Genomic DNA, 26,110 nt, shown 5'->3' with positions numbered 1-26,110 from the left:
CGATGCTGGCGTGCGGCTGCGAGTGCTGGACAATGCTAAGCAAAACGAAAGAAGCTTAAGAGTACTCGAGGGAAAAGTGCTTCGAAGGGTGTTTTTGGGCCCATACGCTGCAACGATGGAGCGTACCGAATACGCTACAACGATGAGTTGCTGAACTTATGCCGGGGAGAAGATGTCCTTAAGCACAATATATCCCGTATATCGATGGTTGGGATACATATACTGTGCGCATAGAAAACAGCCGCCCTCAAAAAACCTTTTTAACAACAAACTCCCTAACGACTCGGGCCCGAGGACGTCCAAGGTTTACCTGGCTTGAACAAGTAATAGCCGACCTGAAAACGTAACGAGTTAGGAGCTGGAAGTCTATTGCTATGAGCCGTGCAGATTGGAAGAGGATTGTGGACAAAGTTAAAGCACCTGAGCTGTAATCGCTGCCCCAAATTATGGGGCTTCTGAAAGTCTATTTACCTCAAAATGTTGTTAGAAATGATATTCGCGATATTGAAAAGTTTAAATCGAATACAATTCCTATTATTCTTCTTTATTAAATTTATTAAATCCTTTTCTTCCACAATTTTCGTAAAAGAGATACGATTTGTTTGGATTATGTTGCATGCAAAAAAATATTAGTCATCGATAGAGGTGGATGTCCAAAACTCGTTCTCGTCCGGGTGGCCTCGTAGACATCGGCTTTGTTGATTTAGCTAACCTATTGACAGGCAAGCGTAGCAAGTGATTTTTCCATTCCCTTCTTCGTCTTCAGCTCCACCTAACAATGTCTTGCATGTCACATATTTCTATAATTTCTTGGTTTCGTATCTACTCTGACAGCTAAGCGGTAATTAGGGCCTTTGGCTCTTTGTTTGTGCGTCCGAAGTTAGACGGGCAATGCGTGACTTCTCTCTCGAGTGCATCCGAATACTTCGGTATTGGGCTCATTTTGATTCTCGGCCACAGCGGCATAGAGGAAAAATGCTGGTCTGACGAGTTGGCTAAACAGGGGACCCGGGAGACGGTTTCATCGCAAAATGGGTCGATTGGGGTTCCCTTGAGAAACTGTGGTCCTAGTGCGCAAACGTGCAAAGTTGCGAGATCCTTCTGGCCACGGGTAGACCGGGGGCGTTTGAGGAAACTTTTAAGACTAACAAAGTCACAGCTCTCGAATTTGGTAGGTATTCTTACCGGAAATTGTGCGTTAGGTGTCCTTGCGGTGAGGCTTGGGATTGCTTCAAGTCCTTTCTGCAGAAGCTATCTAGAAGACGAGGTAAAATCATCTCAGCACCTTCTACTCAGCTGTCCTGCTCTTGTCAGACAAAGGTTTAGACATCTGGGCTTTCACTTTTTCGCCACACCTGTGGATATGCTTCTGTAAATAATATACATCTGGTGAAATTCATCAGCAGCTCGCCGCCCCTTCTTTCTGTCCGGTTCTTTCCCTTCTCCTTCATCAGCAAGATCCGTGCTCTTGTTTCTAAGTTTCCTGATGCTGTATTTTCATAAAGTTGCAGTCCTCTTCGAGCTGTCAAGAATCAAATTTTTGGTGGTGTATCCAGGATGTTCAACCGATATTAGCTTCAGCTTCGAGGCCTGAAATAATTCTGATACGAGTACCAGAGTCCACAGAAGTTTTTGAGCTCCCAGCAATCTGCTTTTGAGAACGGCCGTTCGGCGACTCAAAAGGCGTGTTAGGCTTTAGAAGAGCCTATAATCTATTTAGTACCGAAAGTGAATGTATTTCAATAATGCTGACGTTGGCAGGTACAAACGTAAAACACACCGGTCGCGGTCTCAGACAAAATTGTTGATATGATATAATCGTTTTGAATGACTCGCTGGATATCTCGCTGGATTCTCTTCGATATCTCGTGAATAACTTTAGTAATGTTGGCTTTCAATGCCTCAATCGAAGATGGTTTATACACAAAGCATTTAGACTTTGCACAAATAAAAGTCAAAAGATGTGACATCACATGATCTTGGTGGGCAATCCACTGGTTCGGGACTAGAGATAAATTGCTCACCGAAACGACGATACAGTAAATCCATTGTTTCACAGATGTATGGCAAGTAGGTCCAGAGTAGTCTTGTTGGAACCAAATGTTCAAATGTTGTGGATATCACGGGCTTCGATTTCGGGCATCAAAACGTCCTCTAGCCCATAGGCGGCACCAAACGGTTGTTTTCAATAGATGTAATGGCTGTTTTGAATGGCTTCGGGTTCCACTTCACTACGGCAATTCTGCTTATTGATTTAGCCATTAAGCCAAAAATGGGCCTCATCGTTGAACGGTTGTTACACCATAAGTTGGCCTGAACGCGCGATGAACTGAATACTGAATAGGCTTTTAAAAGGACTGTTGGTTTTAGAAAAGTCTTGAATCGTGAATCATGACCTTAGAATCGCAAGTCACGCCCTAATATGAGTACAATTCCCGCGTCTAGACACTAATTGAGCCGCAGAGCTATGGCCTCCTCGAACTAGAGGAGTTTATAAATTGCCTCAGCGCTCCCAAAGTAATCTCACTGGATGACCCAAAATACTCAAATCTACACTTCGCAAACCCGCTTGTTGGAGGTCACATCCATCACACTTAAGCCGTTGTTTTTACTTACCAATACACAATCAACTCGAAGAAGGTTGCCAACAAGAAATGTCATGAATTAAATGGCGATTAAAGAAATAGGCTCCACCGGCTCTGATGCCTTCGTTCGAGTTACAGAAGCAACAAATATGACCGAGTAATTGCATTTGTCGCTCAGCACCTCAAACCGAATTCGGTTAAAGGTTGTACATACGAAGCTGGCAGCCAGGTAGAGAAATTCTCCCAGCCATTCATGCGAAAGAGGCGAAAGAAAATACGAAAATATAGTAAAACCCATTTCGCGCTCAAGGCAAAGTGGCAAAAAAAAAAAAAAAACCAAGAAATATAATAGTTAGAGGCTTTCATGTGAAGCGGCGGGGTGCTATGTTAGTTGGCAGCCTGGATAGCTGTTGAATTGCGGCGCTGAGAAAACAGATGGGCAGGATGAAAACGAACATATTGAAAAGCAAATGCGGACATTGACTGACGAAGGGTAAGTAAGCAAGAGAGCTGGGACGCTTGAGTACTTGTGAATGTATGAAAGCGCACATCGACTGAGCAGTGAACTGACAAGCAGGTAATCAGTGAGTTTGCGGGGTTAAGTGCGACTGAGATAGCTGAGGGAGTGACGAAGGGCGTGCGACAGTGGTCTACAATGTTGACGCTAATAAAAGCAAAGGTGAAAACAAATATGAACGCAATCTAAAATGATGAAGCGTAGTCCGTAAATACGAGTAGAGTTAAAAAACGTACTTGCAGCCACTAATTCCGTAAATAAATGGAAAATGTTTGAGAGCAAAACGAGACAATCCTAAAGTATGATTTTCTCAATCATAACAAAAGTCAAGGAGGAGGTTTGGCCGCATTTATACCTTCGCTATTTCCTCATGCATCTAGGCGGTTCTGCGTACGTATAATCAACAGCCTTGCCAGCCACAAACCTTTGTGAGCATCAAATCGCCCGCTCCCTATTCGCTACGAAATTCTAGTGGTATAGCATCGAAGTAGCAGCGCTAAAGAAATTTGAAACTGCCAACGAAGGCGAGCAAGCTTTATGCAGTCAACTTGGCTCCGTCACAGCCAGGGAATCAGCATTCATTACTATGCTAAAAAGCGAACTCATATAACTTATAGGTTGCCTCTGCCTGCACATCACTTTTCTATCGCGCCAACAACTCGAACATTTCCGCCAGCACAGCCCCAGCCCTCAGTCTGTGCGTTCTTTACTGTCGCATACATAACCCAGACCAGCTAAGCTGAAACTTACTTTATTGCACTTCGCTGCGGCTTGACTTAGTTCAGGTCAGGCGAGACGACATGAAACGAAACGAGGCTAGACCAAACCAGACCAGACCAATCTACTCATAGTGCGCGCGCGGCATGATTCACAAGTTGTCGAGTAAAGTAGGTCTGAATTTTTAATAGCGGCGACAACTCGAGCGCTGATTCTGATTGTCTTTTGCCTATGCAAGTGTGTGTGTATGTGCATACATAGTTGCATGAATGTTGTATGCGTTGCACGAGTTACATGCCACGTTGTAGAAATGCAGTTAGTCGTCGTTGTTAACGATGTGCATAAGCGGTGTGTTCAGATTTTTTTTTTCTCCGCTTTTCCCAATTTTCTCTTACACTTTGAAGGCAAATGCGGATATGAATATAAATTGTGATTCTTGCCACTTGCCCACACTTCGGTCGTCTGCTTGTCCCTCCAGCTGCAGCAGAGGGAACTATGTATGTGAAAAGTGCCGTGGAACTATGGTAGTTTGATAAGTGGCAATGGAATAAATCATTGTTGAGTTTGCGGCGCGTGGTGTGCGGTTGAAGTGTTTTCTCCAACAAATAAGTTGGCGACTTTGCACGCGAACGAACGAACGAGCTGTAGTAATAAGGAAAATAATGTAAATATGAAGCCATTAACGTGGACGTGATTATTTTGCTCAAAACGATAGCTCATATGGAGACAAATTATTTTTAAATGCTGTTAAAAGTGAACAAAAACTTAACCAGTAAAATCTTAATTGGCCACTACTCCAGACCAACACATTTTAAACCCCTTTAGTAACTTGAAAGGGGATCCAGCTACAAATGGGTAATGGTGACATTAATACATAGCCGGTAAATCTCAACCTCATCTTCACGGGGTACTTCCTGTTTAAATTGAAAAAGCCTCTGACTGTATTTACGAACAGACGACAGGCAAGAACGCCCTAGGTAAAGCCTCAAGACGAACCCAAGCAGATGCCAAGTCTATATCGAGCAACGATATTGCAACTTTAGAGTGCTCCATTGGTCACAAAGCAAAGGAGGCTATCGCCAATACACAATTTGAAGAGGAACCTATGGCGCAGAAGCTTGGACGATGACAACACCCGATGAAGCGACGCTTTGCACGTTTGCAGCGGCGAATATCGCAGGCGATGAAACGATGACCTGTTTGAGCTTTACGATGCCATAGACATAGCGCAGCGAATAAAGATCCAGCGGCTACGTTGGCTGGGTCATGTTGTCCGAATGGATGCAAACGCTCCGGCTCTGCAAATTATTCGATGCGGTACCAGCTGGTGGTAGTACAGGAAGAGAAGGTGGAGAAGTCTTGGCTTCACTTGGTGTGTCCAACTGGCGCCGGTTAGCACGAGAAAAAAACCACTGGCGCGCTTTGTTAAACTCGGCCAAAATCGCGTAAGCGGTTATCGCGCCAATTAAGAAGAAGAAGGGTGGAATTAGCGGTGAGTGGTGGAATTTTATAGGGTTAGTGGGAGCATGCCCCACATACCACTGGTGTGACTTCACTTTTGATGAAGTTCCTGATATCTTCGAATTTAACATCTTCTGGAAACCTCGCGCAGAGGATATGCCGTAGCCACCCAAATCACTAGATCCTTGTCGGGGAAATCAGCTGGTAGCCTCAGCACCTGAATCGGATGCAGAAGGCTAATCACATAACTATCTCAAATCCCCCAATAACTCAAATCCAAGTGGTACTTTGTGCCCCCTGGGACGAGCTTTGGAGTTTAAATACAAATCTACTGGCTGGTGGTGAACGAGGACAAGACGAAGTACCTCTTGTCATCAAACAAGCAGTCGGCGCACTAGCGTGTCGGCACCCACATCACTGTTGGCAGTTATGATTTCGAGGTTGAGAGCAGATACTTCGTTTATCTAGGAACCAGGATTAACACCGATAACAATATCAACCTGTAAATCTAACGGATAATATCTATTGCCAAGAAGCGCTACTATGGACTAAGTAGGCAATTGAGTAGCAAAGTCCTCTCTCGACGAGCAAAACTAACATTCTATAAGGCACTCATCCTGCCAATCATACCGTAGGTCGCAGAAACTTGAACGATAATAAAATCCGTTGAGGCGTCCTTTGCAATGTTTAAGAGAAAAATTTTGAGGATTTGAGGTTTTTGGATCTTCGCACCTTGGTAGCGGTGGGTAACGTAGGCAATGGAACAACGGCATAGTCATAGTACAGCAAATAAAGATCAGGCTCTGTTGGCTCCAGCTCTGAAAGTATTCGACGCGATACCAGAGGAAGAGGAAGGGCTCCAATGTGTTGGAGAGAGCGCGAGAGGAGAAGGACTTTGCTTCGCTTGGTGTGTCCAACAGGCAGCGGTAAGGACGAGAGAGAAATGACTGCTGAGTTTTATTAAACTCGGTGAAATTCGATTAAGCTGTTATCGGGCCAATCATGGTATGATGTTTGATGTTGATTTTTTTATGAGGAGCTTTTCCATGGTAGAAGCACACTCGGAGGGGTACCGTGAAAAGGAAACTCTCATGGATACTGCCGATAGACGGCTTTTACTTTTCGGCGTAGCTTTTGATGTTCAATGTTTCAGCCCAGATCGGTGCGGCTTTCAAAAGCGCCGAGCTAACTACCCTACTGTATGAGATTGTTTTGCAACGGGTGGAACCACCATTATTTAGCAATATTCGTGCCATTACCTGTCGAGGGGCAACCGTTATTAACAAACTCTAATTTCATAAATCCGGATCCTAAACTTCATTCGGAATGGTGAGTCGCGAAGCCTTAATCAAATATGAGGTAGCAAATAACTGTCTAGACTTAGAAGACATTTCCAGAAATTTAGACAAAGATGGTTTTTATCTCACGACACCATTAAGATCTGACCGGAGCTGACACGAGTTGGAAAGACTTGAAATTAATTTAGAAGATAATCATCTAAGCTGCTCCCATTGAACCTAACACTTAATTCAAACTTCTGCTGTCAAGAATTGCCCAAATTGAAACAAGCAATCGACCAAACGCGGGTAGAATTGTCGAACAGGAACATAAAACCAGGCTGCTCACATCTATAACTATGCGCCAGTAGCTTCGTGAGCTAGAATAAGGGGTTCTTTCACAGACGATACGTACTCTAGACCTGGCACTAAATGATTGTCACGTTTGCAAGTCTTTATTAAATTTTCTTGATGCTACAAAACGGGCCTCAAGAAAGGCTTGTGAAAATTAGCTGGCCAAGTTTGGTTTACCAATAACGATAAGGACTTCTTCAGTCGCAGAATTATGAGAACCAAAGTTATCAAATAAGCTAACGCATATGTGATCTAAATGCGATACTCCTATCTTTGTTTGCTCCGTATTCCAACAGAAGAAATGGACGTGTATGACGTTTACATAAATACAAAGCGAAAACAATGACGAAGGTCAAAGAATGGCTGTCGGAAACGAACTACAAATAGCAGGACAGAAAACGGAGGCTGTAATAATAGCTAGCAGGAAAAAGCTGAAAACGACCACGCTTAACATTACACACATTACGCACAACTTTACAACGCAAACTGCGTTAAAATACTTGGGCTTTATGATCGATGACAGACTAAGTTTCAAGGAGCATATTGAAAAAAGCATGTGGAAAGGCAGCCATGGTAACGGTGGCACTATCAAGGATTATGGCTAATATCGGTGGTCCCATTCAGAGTAGAAGAGTGCTCCTGGCTAAAGTTTGCCAGTCCTCACTTATGTATCCAGCACACATATGGGGAAAAGCTCTGACACAAAAATCTTACTCCAAGAAGATGGAAATAGTTTCGAGGGTAAGCGCTATACGAGTTGCCTGTGCTTTTAGAATGGTCCCGTACAAAATAGTGAGTGTCATATCGGGTATAATGCCGCCGGACATAATGGCTTCCGAACTCGGCAGAATCTATGACAAGGCCAAAAGTCAAAATATACGACTTACGGCTGACGAATGCAAGAAGAAAGACGGAGGAGCATGGATGAGTGGCAAATTGCTAGGACTTAGGACAAAAGGTGCACGCACACAAACTTATCGGTAGCGTACAGATATGGGTCGAACGAAGACATGGCGAAACGGCTTTCTACTTGACTCAATTCCTGACGGGACAAAGCTGCTTTAGATATTACCTTCAAAGATTTGGTCATGATGACGCAGTGGGGTGCTCATTATGTGGTACTTGCAATGAAAAAGAAAGAGTTACGCCAAAAAATTAAGTAATTGATTCAAAATTTCTTACTCGGGGGTTGTCGTTGATCTTAAAATTTTGAAAATCCACCCCCTTCCACCCTTATTGGCCACCCCACGTTGCTATGAACGGTTTTCACTGCTCAAGGCATTACTGTAGCCATCCCAAAGACAAAAAAACTCTATCTAGAAACTTTTTTTTTTTACTTTTGGCCAGCTTTTTGGAAATCGGCCGCACTGAGAGGCGGGTAGATGTCGAAATCGTCACTCGTGGCGTTTGCTGTGTGGCACGTAGCGCCGTCCTGCTGGAACCACATGTCGTATAGGTCTATATGGTTCAATATGGGCCATAAGAAATTGGTTATCATCGTTGTGTAGCGCTCGCTGTTGACGGTGACCGCCTCACCAACGTCGTTTTCAAAAAAGTACGGACCAATGACGCCACCGGCCCAAAATCCCCACCAAACGGTAACTTTTTGAGGATGCATTATCACCTGGCGAACCTCGTGTGGATTCATCCAAAAATGCGCCTCGTCACTAAAGATGATTTTTCGCCCAAAACTGGGGTTCGCTTCCAAACGATTCGAAGCCCAGTCAGCGAACAAACGGCGTTATCTATGGTCATCAACTTTGAGCTCCTGGGTCAGTTGGATCTTGTACGGGTGTAGGTCCAAGTCCCAACGCAAAATTCGCCAAGTTGAAGTCTGCGAAAGGCCAATTTCTTGTGCACGGCGAGGAATAGACTGCCTCGGGTTCTGCTGTACACTTTCACAGACCGCGGCAATGTTCCCGGCTGATCTTGCGTTCCTTGAACGTACGGGTGTTGGCTGATTATTTACTGACCCGGTCGTCTCAAATTTGGCCACCAAACGTTGAAGAGTCGACTTTGAAGGGCCACCACGTCTACCGAAAAATGGGCGCAATGCGCGCAACGTTTGCGTTAATGAACACTCATTTTGATAATAAAGTTTTGTCATTTGAACGTGCTGTTCAATCGTGTAACTTGTCATGATGATTTGGCATAAACAACTAAATAATAAACAAAAGATTTGACAGATGTCACCAAAACAAAATGGCTGCCACAGGGCGCCAAAATCGACCCGCGCCAATTGAAAAACCCTATAGTGAAGCACAAGTTGCAATCGAAGTTGGTGTGGGCCAAAATGAAAGACTGGTCCGCGAACGCGGTACAAAAGCTGCAGAAGAAAAAATGAAGAGCAGACCAATGTGTGTGTAAAGAGACATAGATGATCCAACTGGGCCCTGCCAAGAAATGCCTAACGGCGGGACCGCAAAGCAAATTAAAACTATAGAGGACGGAGTTAAGGGCTTAGTACGTAGGTGTCCTGTTTCGCAAGTCCAGGTGAGTAAAATAATACTCAATATGCGTGGCCCCAAATGAAGTGCACCTTTAACGCGCAGTATGAATCGTGCATGCCTTCTATGTTGACGGTAACGGTGTCTATGTAAGATGTAAAAAAAAAAACAAAATCGGGTTCCCATTAAGAGCTGCAGTTACATTTGACGAGCACAAACTGCTGATTTTCCGATAAATCTAGATTTCTAATTTACTTTGGCTCGTCAATTTCGAAGACTTTAAGTCTTACGCCTTTTGCGCTTCCTCCCAAATGTGAAACAAATGAAGTGAATCGAAAATTTTAAAATGAAAAATTCAATCTAAATAAAAGATGTCAAGCTCTTGTGCCAATTTTGATAAAGCGCTCAATTTTTCTTTTCGTTCCGCCCCTTCCAGCTGCGATTACTGTTGCTTCAAAGATTTTCTTGGTGGCGCGCGCAAAAAAAGAAGAAAAATCTGCAAATTGGAAAGCAGACTTATTGTCAAATGCTCCCCTTTCGATATGCGATTGTCGGCGCAGGGTATGCCAGCCCTGACGCGAAATTGTGCTGAATTTATATTGTTTGACTTACGGAAAAATGTGCTGAGTGCCTGCATAGCTCACTCTAAACCTTGTGCACTTCATAGGCAGTACGAATGAATGATGTATGTAGTAGTTTCACATACACAAACATACTCAGATATGCATTTACTTAGGCTTGTGCTGCGTCTACTCATGCTGCGCGGCGATTTGCCAGAGATGAAAAACTGCTTTGTGTGAATTAAATCAGGCAAACAGACGTTGAAGGCAAAAGCGCCGTCCATTGTTGGAAGCGTAGACGTTGCGCGCTTTAAAAGCATGTTAGCGCACACACAAATGGGGATCGAGTCGTGTGTGTCGACAAACAATAAAATATAAATCGCTTTTGAAAAATCAACCTACGCCTGAATACACGTCCACAATCAGGCAAAAAAATAGCGCAACGGGAACCCTTTTTGCGACACATACGCACACTAATAAAGAGGTGAGTTAGTGGTGGCAAGGATACTAGCGATACGGACGCGGCTGGCGAAACGAGTTTGTATGTTAAGGAGTGCAGCATGTGTGAGTGTGTGTAGGGCGGGATGTGTATGTATTTTGCGAAATTGGGCGAGTTCGTGTGTGGCACACAGTGCTCTCAGAACTCAAAATATGCAGGTTTTAATTCTTAGACTCTATGCGGCAACCGTTTACATTAGGCTTACCCCACGTTTTCTCAGGATTCATAAACTTCCATTTTGTTTAAGAGAAATATTAATACTACATTTGTAGAAACATAGTTTATTCAAACAAAATATATCTTTTAAAAAGTATATAATTGTCCCTATATCCTTTGTTATTTGCTTGGCCAAGAATCTACACAAATTTTCAGCGAGTGTCCAGTTATATATATATAATTGGCGCGAACACCCCATTTGGCCATTTGGCCGAGCCCCTGCTGCTATTTGTGGCGTGCGTCTTGATGTTGTTCCATCAATGGAGGGACCTACAGTTTCAAGCCGACTCCGAACGGCAAATATTTTTTATAAGTAGCTTTTTCATGACCATTTGGTCTTTCACCGAGATTCGAACTTACGTTCTCTCTGAATTCCGAATGGAACTCATTCGGCTACGGCGACTGCCCGTCCAGTTACTGTCCTACAAATGAAGCAACCCACGATTTGTACCGCCTCTGATTGACAAACATTTTCTTTCACGAGAAGCTTTTTCTGGGTAAAAATACACTCGGAGGCTCACTAGTACCTGCTGATGCGCGACCGTTTGCGATGCAACTTTTTCTGGCTAAGATTGTTCATGTCCACAGCGCGCATCCAACGCCGAAACAACCGAATGATAGCCATTCACAATCCTATTCGAATAGTAGTTGCAATTAACTTCAAAATTATCAGCGCTTCTTCTTCTTCGTGCTTTCTGCTTCATTAGTCCAAAACAGAAATAGGATTTCAGACTGCGCTTTAAATCAATTTTTTCCAGCATAACCTGAACCAATGAATTGACCAAGTGTGGATCAGCGGGTACCGCACAGGGACCAGAACCAATAATCGGAATCAGTTCTGCAAGAATCAGGAACTGGATTAGCGATTATGTATGCAATACTTAGTCTTGCCATAAGTTCTGTTACAAATTAAGTCCGTTATAACGTAGATATAAAATTATAATACTAATTTTTAATGAAGTGAAAAAAAATATTTAAAATTTTGTTCCGAAATGGTTATCATTTGCTTTTACAAAAGCCTTCAATTGGTAAGACCCTTCAGCTATTGCCGCACGCACGGCTTCCATGGACGCTGACGTCGCTGCTCGAACCAAAGATTTTACAGGCCATGTTCTCCAATTCTGACCACAAACTGTAGTCCAAGAGAATCAGATCTGGATTTCCAGACGGCCAATCTGCTGCGGCTATGAATGTAGGAATCAGCTGGGTAGTTCTTGCCTTACGGGCTGGAGCGGAATCTTGCTGGAATATCAAACGCCTTCCCTTGAAGAGAGTACTGCTCAGCTGCTGCACCACGCCTTCTAAGACATCATCCTGGTAAGCTTTCGCCCCGGTCTTAACCTTTTTTCGCAGAAATTAGCAGATGTAACGTCTTTACAGGACATTACCGACCGAACCCATCATGAAATTTGGATGGTGCCCACGCTGCTCCCTCGGAACAACATTTTTTGCGTCTTTAGACGTTTTAGCATAGATTTAGTCGTTTGCTTATTAAAAACTTCTTCAACAGTAAAAATTTTCTCATCTGTGAAAATAATATTTTCATGGCCGTTGAACGCGCGCCACCGAAGAAGTTGCTTTCATCTGTCGAGTGTAATTTTTTTCAAGCGCGTTGTTAAAATGACCAGTTGAGCGACAGAAGGCTTTCATGTGGCGATCATCTCTAATTAGTTTTGACAGGGATCTGGTCGAAACATTTATTTCTCTGCATATGATTTTCTGCTTTCTGAGGGAATTTCTGCGAATTCTTTCTCGAACGGCTTTTATGGCTGCACTGGTTCAAGCCACGCAAGGTCGACCACTTTCGCTCTGTCTTCAGACGCTTGGGAAAAACTATTGACTGTGCGGTAAACAGGCGTTGTCGAAATATCAAGTTTTTTCAGCAACTCGAAATCTCATTTGCACTTTTATTTCACTTCTGTAATGCAATCAATGCAATGCGATTTTCCTTGGAGTTCCAATCGGAATTTGCCACGAAGCTGGATATAATTTATGAGTAGCCAATGCATATGAACAAAAGCGAAAATAACGCAACTTTTTCTGCGAATTTGTTACAGAAATTGTGGCAAGACTAAGTAGAAGTAGTAGCGGTCTCCATTAGTACTGTAGGTCGTTGCTGTTTAGTAGGTACACAGAGCAAAAAGTATCTAATAAAATTAATAAGATTGTCTTCATGAGCAGTTTTTGGACTCAGGGGTAGTCAAAACGTGTGAATCGAAGAAAATATCATGTGAAATTCTCTTTGGTTTGATTAAGAAATTCTTATTGATATTATTAAGTGCAATTTCTTCTTAATTTTGTAGCAATTCTTTTTTAACGTGTTATTTATACGAAAATCTTCTCATTTCCTTTAAAAATTCCTTTAAAAATTTCTAAAAACTTCTTATTTTTTGAAGGAATCTTTATAAATATTTTTATAAAGAAAACTTATTAGTTAGATTTTTAAAACTTAACTGTCGGTTTGCAAAACTCAAAATGTTTTGTTTCGTTATTTCTAGTAATTGGCATACATGAATCTATGTATGTTCGTATGTAAATATATTCATGCCAGTGAAATGCTTACTTACCTATGTAGCACAACATAACGGTTCCTTGCATTCCTTTTTTATTTCTATGAAAGTAGAAAGTGCTTATTATATTTTCAGTTTCAGTTTAACAAGCAAAGAGTGTGGACCAAAGTGCTAATTTTTCAGTGTAATTTGGAAACTATCGAACGAAAGTGTTGGCTACATCACAACAGCAGTCCATGGGAACAGGTGATAACGTACTGGAAAGTCACATGGAAGACTAGAGTTGCAGAAATTAGAAAAAGCGTTTCCTTAGATGCCATCTTTAAGGAATGGCCACTGTATAGTGACTACAATGGTTTTGATCTTGTAAGTATCTGCTACTAAGTATTTTTTTTATATTTATAAAATTTTATTCATTTCTTCACTAGATCGAAATAGACTCTGAAAGCTTTTACCCAGGCAAGGGAAACTTATTGTTTCTAAAATTGGAATTTTTGAAAAAGAAATAAAGGACCGCCCTTCCAGAGAGTTATATTTAAAACACCTATACAACAAGGATATTTCAAATGGTTAGTATTTGGTTTCATCTTAATTGCTCCAACTTCTTTTAATTATTATTTGTATAGATACTAAATACTGCATTGCCACAATTCTTCTGCATGCATTACAGCCTCTTCAGCGCCTTAATAAAACCGACAAACCTACTATAGCCGATGCTTAAAATGATTTTGTCACTCTCGTAGCAGCAACGAATGATACGAGTATTCAACAAGAAAAGATATTATGAAAGAAAAGAGAAATGTCAACCCAGGATCATTGCAGTTGGAACTGATATAACGTGTGTTTCCGAGTTTTATATTTGTTGCGATGGCATAAAATGGAAATACTTATGGCCATTCTTGAAATATTTATGGCCATTTAGATTCGAGGCTGCACTTCAACTGCGTAAAGAATATGCCAGAAACATTTTCTCTAGAACGAACGTTTCACTAACTCTGGCTATTAAATCTGCGCTGAGTTTCGCAAATTATTTATTGAAAAACGATTTTTTTTCAAGAAGAATATATATTTAGAAGCACAGTAGGTTTTGTTTTTATGCGGCTTTTTTTTATGCGGTTTTGAAATAGTGCGGTTTTTTTTTAAATTACAAAATGCATGTCGACCTATCGGGAATTGTACATATAAACAAGATTCTAAACCAGCTAAGCAAAAACTCATCACAGATTACATCAGAAATGCTAACCCTACAAGTATGGAACCGCCTGCATAACTATCTAGATCAGACGTGTACATTTCCTCAAGTGACGAAAGTGATTTTACGCCAAATCCTAAACGAACGCGCAACATGTGGGTATTGTCTGATTCTATTTCTGACTCAAATTTATTTTTCGATTCTGACGTTTCTTAAATAAAGATATAATTTTCAAAAATACAATATTTTGTTTATGCGATTTTATTTAATTATTTCAGATTCATGCGGTCTATGGAACGTATCTATAGTTATAATATGGGACTAGTGCCCTTTTTTATGCGATTTTATTACATTATTTCAGATTTATGCGGTTTTAGCACTTTTGAAACGTATCTATAGTTTTACTATAGAACTAGTAGCTTTTTTTATGCTGTTTTTTTTATGCTGTTTCTTGCGGAACGTATCTACCGCATAAAAACAGAACCTACTGTATTGAAAATATTAAACAAGAAAATCTATAAACTTGTATACAACAACAAAAGTACTTATTTTTCAAGGCATTGCATTTCACATTGGTCATACAGTAACAGTCTCTCAGAGCGATAATATAAATATTTTTGAAATAATTAATTTTTTAGTAAAAAATAAAATGTCACGCTGTGCGTAAAAAAAGGAAAAATATAAGTTTTTCACAAAAATATCAATCGTATTTAATAGGTAATTTCAGCAATGTATATAAAATAATAAACTTTAAAGAACTAGATGGGCCACCTACACATTTTTGTGACCTAAATAATGGACTTAAAGTATTAAGGTTGTAAAATATTGGCACTAAATGTATTCAAAACAAATAATATTTTTGTATTTATACTAATACGTAATAATAATGTTTGCATAAGAATAAATAAACCATATTATTTTATAAATAAACTGAATTTTATTTTTATTTTTCTATAGGGTTAAATAAATAAAAGGTACTCCATTTAAAATTTGAAAGATATCTCTACGAAAACATCAATAAGAACATCTTCTCAATAACTTGTGATATCTCTTTGGATACATTAGTAAGAGCATCTTATCGGTAATATATGATACCTCTATAGATATATCAAAGAGAATCTCTGATAATTTTTCGAAGATATCTCTTTCAAGAATTTAAGCAGTTTTTCTCTACAAATATATGAAGGCTTCTTCTTGAAGAAAATCCATAGAGATATCATATCATTTTTGTTCTATTTTATTAGGTGATTTTGGCTCTGTGTATTTCCGCGCAATAGTTCTCTCTAAGGAGACCATGCCAACCTCTTCTATTACATGTTTTTTACAGATCACTTTCCCAATTCATTATTGTACAATAAAAGGTAATAAAAATAATAATTATGGTATAAGTAATAGATTTAGCTTATAAAGCGTCATTCAGTACCATCATCTCTAGGCACTCTCCGCACTCTGCACATGCGGTGGTGAGGCATTGTTTTGCATTTCATTGTTTACTCTGCCTTCCCTTTTCTGCTGTGGCCAAGTTACATATCAACAACAATCCAAAATGGAACTGCTGAAACAGGCAACCTAAAAAGGTCGAGTTGGCAGTATGCTCGTATGTATGTGTGCATGTATGTAGGCAGCTGACTGACTACAAAGCGAATGACAGGACGAAGGCAAGCAATGAAGTGATGGCGTGTTGTGTGGCACGTTGTTGTGGCATGCATATTGCATGTAACCAACTCAAAGAAGCGTAAGAAATCTATAAAAAAATTCATGTAAAATCAATATATAAAATGGCATGCCCGCTGTGAGCCTGTTTGCGGTGCTTGTAAGCTAAGAGAGGGGGGTTTCGCCATTTGCCAACGAGATGCGATTGTGGGATTCGCATAAAAGACTCATAAGGCGTAATATGCGCCACATAATATGTATCCTGCTACATAAATGCAAGTACGTAAGTAATGCACACATACATACATACATACATACAAATGTGGCTCATACGGCTTCTGCGTGGAAGTAGGGACTGTATTTCATATCTGGTAGCGTTTAGTGTGCAAAATTTTTGTGAAACATGCAGAAAAATTGAAGAATAAAAACTTATAACAGCAATAGAAAAAAACACACGCATATCTTTATTCGTGGGGAGGCCAAAACGTTCGTGTAGTCGAGAGGTTGGAAAAAACAGGAGACATTTTTTTTTGTTTACACTACTGCGTTACTCAATGCAACTATACATACAAGCATGATAGATTACAAGGTTTGGTTATCCGAAGTAAAATTGTGAGAGAAACTTTGACTGCCAGGCCATCGAGAATTTGGCAGCGGAATTGTGGCCGCTGATTTCATACATAGGTAGGTCGGTGAAATGGTTGAAGTGAAAGACTGGCACTCCCCAAGCAGCACTACAGCGCCATTTTGCATCCAATAGGTAGATGTATAGCCAGAGATGTTGATGTACCTTAGAAGGTTGATGGGAGCTTAGAAGCACTGTCCAAAGCTGCCGAAGAGAGGAGCACCCACTGAGCTTAATCATCTGACTGCCAAATTCGAACATTTACAGAGAAATCGCTCAACGGCCTGCCTTTCTGAAAGGTCTCTACCACTTCTGCGTGAGTGCCGATCGTCTAATGACCTGCTACTAGTTTAGAAATTGAATGGTATGGAAGAAATGGAGGTCCCTGAAAAGTCCCTACCACTTCTGCATTGGAGATTTTCTGCGTGAGTGCCGATCGTCTAATGACCGGCAACTAGTTTGGAAATTGAATGGTATGGAAGAAATGGAGCTCCATCTGTACTGTGCTTCCCCGAGAAATAAGTTGTGCAATTCCCCTTTAATAACAGTCAGGCGGATGCCGGTGACTGTGTGGAAGAATTCTGAAACCAATTCAGTCGAAACTATTCTGGCAAGCCCATTAGCAATTTCTTCGTTTCCCTCTTTGTTCCTATGTTCTAGAACCCTGATCAAAGAAATGTTACCTGCACACCCAAGAGATTCGATCTCCTCCTTACCGAGGTTGACCAATTTTAATCTGCACCATGGCGTCGTCAGAGCCTTTATCGCTTGACTATCGGAAAAATGTTGATATATCCCTCGCTCTGACTTTTGACGCGTCCACCTTGGAGTCGTCAGTGATAACAGAGGTAATACCCTCGGAATCTTTGGACCCACTTGCCAACAGAAAATGAAAGATCAACTACGGCTTCCAAACGCTGACTCTCCATGTCTACAGACAGGATGTAGCTAGCAAGAGCACCTCCGCAGAAAATATAACTTCATCTGCGGAAGCGAACGAAGTTGTCACAGACAACGATGAGGTGGTTTCCAACTCCGGCATTGTAGGCGAACTCATCGAAAGGGTTACCTTAGAAGACATGGAGGGGGAATACTCCGATCTCTCTGCTATGGAGGATGAGGAAACTCTCCCCCCTACATCCGATGAAGAGAACGCAGACCAAACCGTGGTTGGTTGCCCTTCAATAACAAACAAAAGCGATGGTGAGGATTGTACAAATCAATCTTCACCACAGTAAGGCGGCCTCAGCCGCACTCATCCTCCGCCTCGCAGAAAGAGAAGAGGATATCGTGCTCATCCAAGAACCATTGGTCGTAAAAGATCGGGTTTGCGGTTTGCGCAGCAGAGAATACAAATTGGTTTATGTCACTGACAAGGGTAAACCCAGGACGTGCATACTAGCAAAGAAATGTATTAATGTATATTTACTAACACAATTTAGCGATGCGGATAACGTCATCACAGCGGTGGAATCCTGCGGGGGGACGATATGGCTTGCCTCCTCTTATATGGCACACGGAGCAACCTCCTCCATCACAACTCATAAGAAACGCAGTTCATGAAGCATCGAGATGTGGCACCCCATTCATATTGGGAGCAGATGCCAATGCACATCATCATGTCTGGGGCAGGTCAGACACAAACGCACGTGGTGAGTACATCTTTGAATTCATTATATGTAACAATCTTTATACTAGTAACATAGGTGATACCCCTACTTTTATAACAACTACGAGAAGTGCAGTTCTAGACATCACGTGTGTCAATGAACGAGGGCCCCAAATTGCCAACTAAACAGTTCAAGCCGGTTATAAACCGCAGACGCACAAACTGGGGGATGTTTGAAACCACATTATCCAGCAATCTCCCAGCAGCGACATACCAAATTAACTCTGACGCTGACTTAAGCATTTCAAAAATGTTCCTTGAGAGATTGCCTCCAGAAGCCAGCCTTCTTTTTACTTGCACTTTGAGCAGCGAGGGAGTGCACGTGTTCTTACACTTTCCAATCAGTCATTGTTCAGACCGTAACGAGATAATATGAATGTTAGCTGCGCTGATTATTTCTTATATCACCGAAATAATATCAGTTTTATACTAAACAAATCACTGCCATAGCCCCCATCACGTAAGCAAATCAGCTGATTCCTTGAAAATCGGTGAGAGCCCATTAACGGTCTGATGTTGGCCACACCACTTCATTCTGTGTAAGTATATTGTGATAAATGTGTAGTTAGAAGTTTCACGGTGCCAAGTCTCTCCGGATAAATAAGTACATCGTGAAGAAAACATCGACTATGGAGAAAATTTAATCTCGTGCTTCGTTTAAGTTCCTAACCAAGCTAAGAAAAACATCACCGGTCGTTTTGAAGAGCATCCATTTGTTGTTTGTAAGCACTCTATCTCAGGAAAAGTGATATACATATTTCGTTCAGGCAAAGTTAGAGTGGCAATTGAGATTAATTCTGCCATGAAAAAATTTACTCATAAAAAATATCTACCGTTCGGAGTCGAAAACTGTAGGTTCTTCCATTTGTGGAAGAATATCAAGACGCACACCACAAATAGGAGGAGGAGCTCTTGGGTCATATAAAAATTATTTTTCCCAGGTTTCCGTTCCTTCCAGGTTCGCAAGTCTGTAATTATGGAGTGTGCCCATCATCCGCTTTGTACTGTGTGTTTCTGTTAGTCTCTTTCTATCTCGATAATTCTGTGCGCAGCGAAGCCACGTTGTTTCCGCCACTTTAATTTCGAGGTCAATGGTAATCTCCCAGTGCGTACAGCGGCTGCTTCGTCGCAGACTGTACGGTAAGCCCCACACACTCTGAGATTTGCTAACCCGTGTGGCCCTTTCAGCTCTCTGGTGTACGATTTTTATAGCACATATTGTGCCCAAATCGGGGCTGCGTCGAGCATTATCGATTTGCTAGCTGGTGCAAGTAGTAATTTTGATGTTTGGTTAGGTCATCCAACGTTCGGCATAATTCTGGAAAAGCAGTTACACACCTTAGCAACTTTGTGTCCAGCTGGCTTGAGCGGGTTCTTTGAAGCATACCTTGTGGTCTAGGAACTGTGACTTCAAAACACTTAACTGGCCTGAGTAGAGTCCAGATTCGACTTTTTCAGATAATTACTGTTTTTCTTTTTTAATAATTGAAAAAAAATGTGAGCCGTCATGGGACGCCTGGCAGATGTGAAACATCGTGTGTGTACAAGTAATATGCATAAAAGATAATATTATTACAGGAATTAAATATAGCCTAATGAAAAAATTAAGTATTACGAATTTCTTACAGAAAATGGTAACTTTATTTTATAAACATTTATTTACATGTGATATCAAAATTCGATATTAATATCAAGCCACAATTTAAATATTTTCATCTGTGACTTCAGTAATAGTTATATTCGATGTTTCCTCTGCCGGTACGAGTATTACTGTGACGATTGGTCGATGATAACTAAAGTACGTTACAAAAGTATTGGTTGAAATATTATCAAGATATCTCACAAATACAGCATCTATTGTTGTTCCATATTTGGTAGTCGATTCTCTTGGGTTGTTGTTGATTTGCAATTGAAATTCTTTTTGGAGTGCTGAAATTTTTTGAATTTTCATGTGGCGCAAAATTAATCATCCCGTTTTGTATTTGAAAAATTACATAAAAAAATGACTTTGAGTGCTGAAATTTTTTGAATTTTCAGGAGGCGCAAAATTAATCATCCTGTTTTCTATTTGAAAATTATTAAATTAAATTTAAAAAAAAGATTACATGAAAAAATGACTTTGAGTGATGGAATTTTTTGAATTTTCAGGAGGCGCAAAATTAATCATCCAGTTTTTTATTTGAAAATTATTAAATAAAATTAAAAAATAGTTAAATAAAAAAATGATTTTGAGTGCTGACATTTTTTGAATTTTCAGGAGGCGGAAAATTAATCATCCAGTTTTTTATTTGAAAATTATTAAATAAAATTAAAAAAAAAATTAAATAAAAAAATGCCCTTGAGTGATGAAATTTTTTGAATTTTCAGGAGGCGGAAAATTAATCATCCAGTTTTGTGTTTGAAAATTATTAAATAAAATTAAAATAATATTAAATAAAAAAATGATTTTGAGTGATGGAATTTTTGAATTTTCAGGTGGCGCAAAATTAATCATCCAGATTTGTATTTGAAAATTATTAAATGAAGTTAAAAAAATAATAAATAAAGAAATTATATGAGTGATGACTACGCCAACGATTCGGTTTACAAGTGAGCATATACATAGATGTTTCACATCAAAAAAGTTTCGGTTATTACTGTAACTGTTATTACTGTTGTTATTTTGCAGATCTAGCAAAAAATATTTTTTCTGGATGTTAGACAACACCTCTATGAAAAATCTGCGAAGTGAATTAGTCGCAAAAGGGACTACATTTCACACCCCTTCTGCTTCATTTCGCGCATTTTTCTACCTCCCCTCGTATATGTAATTTGGCAAGCACACACTTACATACTTACAGGCGCAAGCAATGCGCGTAATGAAAGCACCACCAACAACGCCTTGGAAACAAATGAACTGCCGAGTTCCTTTACACATGTAATTGTTACACAAACAAAGACGTTACAAAAGGACGGAAGCAAGGATATGCACGCTGCTGCTGATAGAAGCAGTCTCCACAGACGCGCAGCTTGATTTCATGTCCCCTATCCCATCACAGATATTTTGTGGCTTTGTGTGAGGGTCTGTTGTTGGCAACATTCACTGTCGGACGCAGTCAAAATATGTCAGCTGTGCTCGCTCGAGTTGAAAGCGAGTTGCTTGGCGAGTGGGATGGCAGGAATATCTTTATATTTAGGTTTTATTTGCGACATGAATTTGCATTTTTATATGGCTGTGAGTATGTAAATTAGACAAATGTTATGAATATGGGCGAAAAAACTTTATTTCAGGGTGTAATAATACTTAATATTTTCTACAATATTTCGCAGCTAGCGGGTATTCGTACTTTAATGTACGTATAAAGCAAATATATATAAGTGATGTGCTTGTGTAGATATGTATGTATGTATATAAATACATATTAGAGTAGCATTCCGTATGTATTTGAAGCCTGTAAAAACATGCTACAAACACCAGCTTCTGCAATACGCGGAACCAGCTGATGAGGCTTTGGAGCGAGAGTGAAAATATTTTCTTTTATAATTGCATCTGCCCGTAAAATTGTCAACATAATTAATCTTCTCTATGATGCTTATTATACACTCATGCTTATATATTTGTTAAGGTATTTATTAATTTAGGTTTTTTGCTGTTTAAATTGCAAATAATTGGCATTTATACACATTTCTTCTAGTAGCCTTAGAGAAGTCATCTTAAATTACCAGGTGTATTCCTATGAAATGAGAATTTTTCTTTAGATTTGAAGCGTTCATTAACAAAAAATGATTACAAATTTAATCTTCAAAATAATAACCATCGCTAGCGACACATTTTTCCCATCTCTCAGGCAATTTGTGGATGCCGCGCCAAAAAAATTGGCCGTCTTTGGCCGCAAACCAAACATCGAGTCATTTTTTGGCTTCTTCGTGAGAATTGAAGCGCTGCTTGGAAAGTACGTGGCCCATCGATGCAAACAAATAATAATCGGGAGGTGCCAAGTCTGGTGAGTAAGCCGCATGCACCAGCGGTTCCGAATCGTACGTCTCCATCAATTCCCGGGTCGCTCTTGTTTGATGTGGCGGTGCATTGTCATTAAGAAAAATTACTTTGTGACGCCTATCGGCATATTCTGGGCCTTTTCGGTGTATAATCGGTCAATTGTCGTTGGTAGCGTGCACCGTCAACTGTTTCACCTGGTTTTAATAGCTCGTACCAAATCATACTACGCTGATCCCAGAAAACACACAGCATTGCCTTGCGGCCGAAGGGATTTGGTTTGGCCGTTGTTTTTGGCTTGTTGCCGCGCGGACCTTACGATCGTTTACGCTTGGGATTGGAGAAATAGGTACACCCATTTTTCATCACCCGTAACGATTCAATGCAAAAAATCCTTCCTTTTGAACCGGGAGAGCAGCATTTCACAAGTGGTTTCACGATGTCCGCAAATCGTAGTTAGAAGGCACGAAATTCGACATTTTTAAGAGCGACAAAAATGCATAGTTGCATGAAACGTAACAAACAAAGAACTGAATATTGTTGACAGATGACAGGCGAAAAAAGCAAGACATTTGGGAAGGTTGAAAAACACTCCTAGCAACATCTATGGACCAATAGCTGAAAGTCTCACTTCAAAGGTATATACTGGTGCCTGGTACTATAGGCGCACCAAAAATAAATTGGTTCAAAATACATATTTCATATTCCAGCAATATTGTGAGCATGTCTGGCAAGGTTTACGAATTTGTTTGCACCCTAAAGAGGGCACTAATTTCAATATACATATAAGTACAGTCAACGTCAAAAGAAGGTCTTCACCATATATGGACAAGTTTTGACTATTTATTTATTGATTTTTTTAATTTTAATTAATTTTATACAAAATATAGTTCATATTCATACAAAAACCATATAATCCAAAGTTCAAAACTTTGTACAAAATTTATGAAAATTTTCAACAACATTTTAAGCTTTTTAATCAGAATTAAAAAAAAAAATTTCAAGTAGGCAATTTTATATATCATTGAATTTTGGTATAATAAAGTGCAAGTTTCAAGTAGTAAAAAAATCGCGTTGATTTTTGACAATTTTTTCTGCTGACGGTGTTGGGCATTTTTTCCATGTGTTCAGGACCGAATTTAGCACTTAACTGTTTATATTTATTCTAATTTTTTTATTTTATCCTAATAAATCACCAGCACGCCTGGATGTTGTAAATGTTTCTGGAAAAACTGTAGCTGCTAAAATGAGCTGGGAATGAAAACTGTACTCCCAACGAGACTGTACTTAAATTGCATTTTGAATTTGAAAAGGTCGAGCCAAGGAGCACCAGGAGATTTGGTGGCTCCTAAAACACTCAGGCTAAAAAAGCCCATTGTATTTAAAGCTCTGGAAAGGGGGTAGATAGTCAAGGAGGGAGGGAGAAAAGTATCATAGAAAGAGATAGGAAAGAATAGAGACAGAGATAGAGATAGTTAGTCCTGTGAGAATTTTCCAGATTCTTTGACAAATTTGTAAATATCCTCCAGTTTTAGAGAACGAATAATACTCATTCTCATGACATCGGAACCCAATACTCGTAGTCGCGCTCTAGCAAAGGCAGGACACTCACAGAGAAAGTGCTCAGTGCTATCCGCCTCCTCCAAGCACGACAGGCATACCGGGTCCTCGATGATTCCAATGGTGGCCATATGCTGACCCCATGGGTTGTGTCCTGTAATGATGCCGACCATCAACCGAATGTCTTTCCTTCTAAGTTTTAGTAGAAAGTTTGACAGTTTTCTGTTCGGACTCGTCACAAAACACTTTGCAGTTCTGCAGCGTTCTAGACCGGACCATCGCTCTTTATGTAGATTGCCTACATAATCGTTGATCCAGTTCTTGATTCCTGCGGGACTGATTCCGATTATTGGCTCTGGCCCCTGTGGAGGCACCGCTGATCCACGGTTAGCCAATTCGTCGGCAATTTCGTTTCCTTGAACACCGGAGTGTCCTGGAACCCATATAAGTACAAGCCTGTTCTGTTTTGCGACAGAATTAAGCTTCTTCTTACATTCTTGAACAATCTTTGAGGTTTGCTTCGCGTTCTCCAGGGCCTTCAATGCAGCCTGACTGTCACTGAAGACTCCAATCTGTTTCCCGCTCCATCTCCTCTCGATTATCCATTCGGCTACTTTTAGGATGGCAAAAACTTCTGTTTGGAAGACAGTTGCCATTCCATACTTAAAGCACATTTTCGGGCTTTTGCAAATTTGCGTAGAAGCAGAAGACGTCCGAATATAGTCGTATAGTAGTTTTTTTTTGTTTATATTTCCCCTTTATTTATTACAGTCTGTTATATATTAACAATATGTAATTTTTGTACAATTAGGGTCTATTATGTTCTTTTACCAATGTAAGAAGAATCTGTTATAATAATTATTATTTTTTTTGTAATTACACTGTAAATCTTATAGTTAGATCAGTCGGTGTGAGTCGCTTTTATCTTCGTTTGATATTCTCTGCCGGTGCTATTTTACGCATTTCTTCGTTTTGGTGGACTGACATGCCTAGTGCTAGTGACTGGATATGCTTAGTGCTACATTTTGTGATTGTTTCTTGGATAGTGTCTATATTTAAGTCACGATGTATAGCTTCATTGGAAATAAACTAACCAGCATTTGTTATATTTCGTAATATTTTGGATTGTGTTCGCTGTATGAGCTGAAGATGTGTGCCTTTAGCCGTTCCCCATATTTCTATTCCGTATTTCCAGATAGGAGTAATAATTGTTTTGTATATAGTCACCTTATTATAAAGTGATAGTTTTGATGCTCGTCCGATTAGCCAACTTAATTGCCGGTACTTATTCTTCATTTGACTTCTTTTGTTAACGATATGCTGTTTCCATGTTAGTTTTTCCTCAATAGTTATTCCAAGATATTTGACTGCTGGGCAGATTTTTATTTTATTGTTTTTTAAAGTAAGATTATATTTTGATGTCTTTTTGTGTGTATATATAACTTGTATAGTTTTGTCTTTATTAACTTCTATACCCCATTCGTCAAACCAGTTTACTGTATTGTTTATGAATTTTTGAAGCGTAAAGGTCGCCAGTTTTTCGTCATTGTTTGATGCCATTAATACAGTATCATCCGCGAACGTTGCTATCATTGCATTATCTGTTGTTGGAGTTGGCACATCTGCGGTGTATATTAGATATAAAAGAGGACCTAATACACTACCTTGCGGTACTCCAGCTGTCATTGGTAGAATATCGGAATATTCGTCTTCATATCTCATAAACAATTTTCGATCAGTTATGTAGCTCTTCAAAATTTCAAAGTAGTTTTGTGGAAAGATTCGTTTAAGCTTATGCAAAAGTCTTTTATGCCAAACTTTATCGAAGGCTTTTGCAATGTCCAGGTATACAGCTACACAATATTTTTTGTCACTCATATCGTTAAGTATTTTGTTAGCAACCCTGTGGATTTGTTGGACTGTTGAGTGTTGCCGTCTAAATCCGAATTGATGGCTTGGTATCACTTTTTTTGCTGTCAAAATTGGTTCAAATCGGTCGAACAATATTTTTTCAAACATCTTTGAAAGTATTGGCAATAAGCTGATGGGTCGATATGAAGCAGTTTTGGTGGCATCTTTTCCTAGGTTGGGTATGGCGTTAATTTGAGCAATTTTCCATAGTCGTGAGAAGTATTTAGTCTCTAACATGCAATTAAATACATTTCTTATGAGTTGCAATGCTATTTCAGGTAACTCTTTTAAAATTTTTCCATTTATTAGATCACATCCTGGAGCATTTTTTATCGTTTAGCTGTCTTATTTGATTTTTTAATTTCGCTTACGGTGGTCTTT

Source organism: Anastrepha ludens, chromosome 3, assembly GCF_028408465.1.
Source record: "Anastrepha ludens isolate Willacy chromosome 3, idAnaLude1.1, whole genome shotgun sequence".
Taxonomy (NCBI): domain Eukaryota; kingdom Metazoa; phylum Arthropoda; class Insecta; order Diptera; family Tephritidae; genus Anastrepha; species Anastrepha ludens.
This window is presented reverse-complemented; position numbering follows the sequence as displayed.